Source organism: Stomoxys calcitrans, chromosome 4 (assembly GCF_963082655.1).
Source record: "Stomoxys calcitrans chromosome 4, idStoCalc2.1, whole genome shotgun sequence".
NCBI classification, from domain to species: Eukaryota; Metazoa; Arthropoda; class Insecta; order Diptera; family Muscidae; genus Stomoxys; species Stomoxys calcitrans.
In genome coordinates, this window is record NC_081555.1 from 94,984,195 (window position 1) to 94,990,115 (window position 5,921).

The 5,921-nt window shown below is 26.4% G+C and overlaps 1 non-coding gene across 1 annotated transcript; it reads right to left on the bottom strand.

The window, feature by feature from the left end:
- Positions 1-5,240: 5,240 nt before the first annotated feature.
- On the bottom strand, positions 5,241-5,335 carry Trnay-gua (transfer RNA tyrosine (anticodon GUA)). Its single transcript has 2 exons — positions 5,299-5,335; positions 5,241-5,276 (listed from the first exon to the last, which is right to left on the bottom strand). It is a non-coding gene; the product is annotated as a tRNA-Tyr (tRNA).
- Positions 5,336-5,921: the final 586 nt, after the last annotated feature.

Here is a 5,921-nt window from a genome sequence, read left to right on the forward strand (position 1 = left end):
AAAATTTTCTATAAAAATAAAATTTTGACAAAATTTTTTATTAAAATAAAATTTTGACAAAATTTTCTATAAAAATAAAATGTTGACAAAATTTTTTATTAAAATAAAATTTTGACAAAATTTTTTATTAAAATAAAATTTTGACAAAATTTTCTATAAAAATAAAATGTTGACAAAATTTTTTATTAAAATAAAATTTTGACAAAATTTTCTATAAAAATAAAATTTTGACAAAATTTTCTATAAAAATAAAATTTTGACAAAATTTTCTATAAAAATAAAATTTTGACAAAATTTTCTATAAAAATAAAATTTTGACAAAATTTTCTATAAAAATTAAATTTTGACAAAATTTTCTATAAAAATTAAATTTTGACAAAATTTTCTATAAAAATAAATTTTTGACAAAATTTTCTATAAAAATAAAATTTTGACAAAATTTTCTATAAAAATAAAATTTTGACAAAATTTTCTATAAAAATAAAATTTTGACAAAATTTTCTATAAAAATAAAATTTTGACAAAATTTTCTATAAAAATAAAATTTTGACAAAATTTTCTATAAAAATAAAATTTTGACAAAATTTTCTATAAAAATAAAATTTTGACAAAATTTTCTATAAAAATAAAATTTTGACAAAATTTTCTATAAAAATTAAATTTTAACAAAATGTTCTATAAAAATAAAATTTTGACAAAATTTTCTATACAAATAAAATTTTGACAAAATTTTCTATAAAAATAAAATTTTGACAAAATTTTCTATAAAAATAAAATTTTGACAAAATTTTCTATAAAAATAAAATTTTGACAAAATTTTCTATAAAAATAAAATTTTGACAAAATGTTCTATAAAAATAAAATGTTGACAAAATTTTCTATAAAAATAAAATTTTGACAAAATTTTCCATAAAAATAAAATTTTGACAAAATTTTCTATAAAAATAAAATTTTGACAAAATTTTCTATAAAAATAAAATTTTGACAAAATTTTCTATAAAAATAAAATTTTGACAAAATTTTCTATAAAAATAAAATTTTGACAAAATTTTCTATAAAAATAAAATTTTGACAAAATTTTCTATAAAAAAATTTTTGACAAAATTTTTTATAAAAATAAAATTTTGACAAAATTTTCTATAAAAAAATTTTTGACAAAATTTTTTATAAAAATAAAATTTTGACAAAATTTTCTATAAAAATAAATTTTTGACGAAATTTTTCAGTAAAAAAAATTTTGACAAAATTTTATATAAAAATCAAATTTTGACAAAATTTTCTATAAAAATAAAATTTTGACCAAATTTTCTATAAAAATTAAATTTTGACAAAATTTTCTATAAAAATTAAATTTTCACAAAATTTTCAACAAAAATAAAATTTTGACAAAATTTCTATAAAAATAAAATTTTGACAAAATTTTCTATAAAAATTAAATTTTGACAAAATTTTCTATAAAAATAAAATTTTGACAAAATTTTCTATAAAAATAAAATTTTGACAAAATTTTCTATAAAAATAAAATTTTGACAAAATTTTCTATAAAAATAAAATTTTGACAAAATTTTCTATAAAAATAAAATTTTGACAAAATTTTCTATAAAAATAAATTTTTGACGAAATTTTTCAGTAAAAAAAATTTTGACAAAATTTTATATAAAAATAAAATTTTGACAAAATTCTCTATAAAAATTAAATTTTAACAAAATTTTCAACAAAAATAAAATTGTGACAAAATTTTCTATAAAAATAAAATTTTGACAAAATTTTCTATAAAAATTAAATTTTGACAAAATTTTCCATAAAAATAATATTTTGACAAAATTTTCTATAAAAAAAACTTTTGACAAAATTTTCTATAAAAATAAAATTTTCTATAAAAATAAAATTTTGACAAAATTTTCTATAAAAATAAAATTTTGACAAAATTTTCTATAAAAATTAAATTTTAACAAAATGTTCTATAAAAATAAAATTTTGACAAAATGTTCTATAAAAATAAAATTTTCACAAAATTTTCCATAAAAATAATATTTTGACAAAATTTTCTATAAAAAAAAACTTTTGACAAAATTTTCTATAAAAAAAAAAATTGACAAAATTTTCTATACAAATAAAATTTTGACAAAATTTTCTATACAAATAAAATTTTGACAAAATTTTCTATACAAATAAAATTTTGACAAAATTTTCTATACAAATAAAATTTTGACAAAATTTTCTATAAAAATAAAATTTTGACAAAATTTTCTATAAAAATTAAATTTTGACAAAATTTTCTATAAAAATAAAATTTTGACAAAATTTCTTTAAAAATAAAATTTTGACAAAATTTTCTATAAAAATAAAATTTTGACAAAAATTTCTATAAAAATAAAATGTCGACAAAGGGCTGACCAATTTTCATAAATTTTTCACACATGGTAAAGTTTGAACCGCCGATGAATATCGGGCACTACATTCTTTATCTCCGAAGGGGGGCGGACCCTCCCCCTTACCACCATTTTCAAACAAGCCAGATTTTGGACAGTGGTGCACCGATGTAAGCGAAATTTTGTTTGCCACCTTATGGTACCTCAAAAACAGGAAATTTTGGACAGTGGTACACCGATGTAATCGAAATTTTGTTTGCCACCTTATGGTACCTCAAAAACGGGAAATTCCTATCCCAAAACCCACGCGACGGACATGTTAACCGATTGGAAAAATATGGGTATCAAATGGAAGATATTTAACAGTAGAGTACGAACTTGGTATACAAATTTCACACAAAGTGTTCGTAGGGGGTCTCACACCCGCTAAAAACCCCCCAACGGGACTCTTTTACCGATTTGGGCAATATGGGTATCAAATGAAGGTATTTAAAAGTAGAGTACAAATCTGATATAAAAATGTATTCCTTGGTGTCTGAGGGGCCTCCCCATCCCACAAAACAACCCAGCGGGGCACATTTACCAATTGAGACAATATGGATATCAAATGAAAGGCATTTAAAAGTAGAATAAGAATCTGATATAAAATGTTTTCCCTTAATGCCTGGGGCGCCCACCACGCCCAAAACCCTTCAAACAGGACATATTTACCAATTGGGACAATATGGGTATCGATGAAAGGTATCTGGAAGTTCAGTTCACATCTGTTATAAGAATTTGGTCCAAGGTTTCTCAGGGCCTCCCCAACCGTTCAGGATAGAATAGGACAGCAATAAGAGGTATTTGGTAGTAGAGTACACTTTTTGCCCTCAAATTGGAATTGAAACAGCAAGGACCTACGGATCTTTAAAAATGTGCTATCCCAAGAGGCAGCTTTGAAGTACTATTTTGAAAGTAGATAACCAATACAAAAAAAATCATTAGTGTGGATCTGAACGAGACCCGGAGCCCTGAATGTCTTGTTCAGCAGTTTAAAATAGCTTTAAGAAAAATCCATTTTCAAACAGCCATTTTATGGTGTTGCGAAGCGCACCGGGCCAGCTAGCCTTAAATAAAAAATTCAATTTGTTTGTTTCTTTGTTCCGTATAGACTCAAAAACGGCTGAACCGATTACCTTGAAATGTTCACAGATTGTGTAGGTTGGTCTGGAAGGAAACATAGGCTATATAATTTTTTGATACCGGGAGGGGAGCGGACCCTCCCCCTTACCCCAAAAGTACTACCCAAAAATAAAAGTGGAGCGATTGGGACGATATGAGATTCAAATGAAAGGTATTCAGGAGTAGAGTACGAATTTCATAATAAAAGTTGAGTCCAAGTACCTGGGGAGCCGCCCCAGCCCCAAAACCCCATAAAATAGGTTTATTTGACGTTCATGACAATATGGGACTCAAATGAAAGGTATTCGGGAGTAGATTACGAATATGGTCAGGAAAGAAAGTTGGCTTTATAATTTGTTGATATCCCACCTTCAAACTCAACTTATTTATTGATCATGCCATTAAGGGACTCATACGAAATTTTTCTGAAAGTAGAGCACGAATCTTATATTTACTTTGATGGCCAAGTGACCAAGAATAAAATTGGGACAACAAAGGGACAAGTATAAAATTGGGACAACATTTTCTTTGAAAATGAAATGTTGCCTCAAAATGTTGATAAACTATGGCATTGACAACACTGTTCATCATATAGGACATATATTTGCCGTTGATTTCATTTCTTTTTCCTTTGTTTTCGATTGGTTTGTAGTTTGAGTTTATATTGGATGTTCTTGAATGTTTTTTGCTAGACAAAGTTCACGAAAGAAATACGTTTTGATAAGCTGCACATAACACTAAACACACTCGGGCACTAACACACTTCGAGTTCAACGTAATTTGGGGTTTGCATTTCTTTTTGTTTGCATCGGATTTGTTAGAGGAAAACTTGATCTATTTGATTGTTTCATGTAGTTGTACAAAAAAAGGAGACCTTTCCAAAACTTTTGAAAAACAAAATTTTATTTCGATCATTTCATAAGACATTCTTCAAAATAGACCAACAAACATATGCACACATCATGATTTCATACTAAAATAAGTAAAGGATCTAATTTCAAAGGATGCTGAAGAAAAAGTTAAAATAAATCCCAATTCTCCTTTGTATAAATGTGTTGTCTGCATGGATGTGTGTGTGTGTGTTTTATTATTGATGACAACAAATATTGGAAGTGTTTTCCAATTATCTGCTATGAGAGTTGTATGCCTTCTGATATTTGTTTTATGTGACATCCATCTCAAACACAGACAACGGATAAATATTTGATGAAATTGAAAGGTAAATTTCCTTTAAGAAATGCGAATACGAATGCCACCTTCTACACTTTTTTTTAAAGTTCACCCAAAGTGGCTGATTATTAGCATTGAAACAGTTTTTTTTCACAACAACTCTAAAAGTGAAAATTTTTTATTGGGAAATAATATCAGTGATATATATAAAAATTAATTTTTACATAAAATTTTGTCAACATATTATTTCAATAGAAAAATTGTTCAAAATTTTATTTCTATAAAAAATTTTATATCTATTGAAATTACTATCTAGTTTTATTTTTGGTGGTTGAAAATGTTTTATTTTGTTAGCAAATGTTAAAAATAAGGAGGTCAGTATAGCTTCCGGTATCACAATCTCTGTAAACTAAATAAATATATATTTGTTTTCAAGCTGCTATTTCATAATTTTTTTTCAGTGTACTACATTTTATAATTTTTCCACAAAAAATATTATAAATTAAAAATCATTTAAAAAAAAATAAAAAAAATCAATCCTTCGAGCCGGATTTGAACCAGCGACCTATGGATTTCTTCTTATTCATTCACTACTCTACAGTCCACCGCTCTACCAACTGAGCTATCGAAGGCTGTGTCGCCGCAATGGCAAATGTGTGTAAACAGTCGAAGCTTAACTGTGTGCTAGTCGTTGGCATTCGTTGTCAAAGCACAGTGAACACACACACACACACACGGCATGTAGTCAAGCAATGGAACGATCTCAAAGCATATTGCCGAGACGTATAACAAATGAAAGCAACAACAAGGCAAGCCTCCAATGTGGAGGTTTCGTAGCAGTAAATAGAGAATGGTGAGAGGTGAGTATTGTAAGGCATTCAATGGGAGCAATTGCCGTTATAAGGGTGATGAGAGAAACATCTAAAGACACGAGATATTGCAGGTCAAAGCACAGTGAACACACACACGGACGGCATGTAGTCAAGCAATTGAACGATCTCAAAGCATATTGCCGAAACGTATAACAATTTAAAGCAACAACAAGGCAAGCCTCCTATGTGGAGGTTTCGTAGCAGTTAATAGGGGGTGGTTAGAGGTGAGTATTGTAAGGCATTCAATGGGTGGTGAATTTGATGGGAGCAATTGTCGGGTGATGATAGAAAAATCTAAAGACCCGAGGTATTGCAGGTCAAAGCACAGTGAACACACACACACACG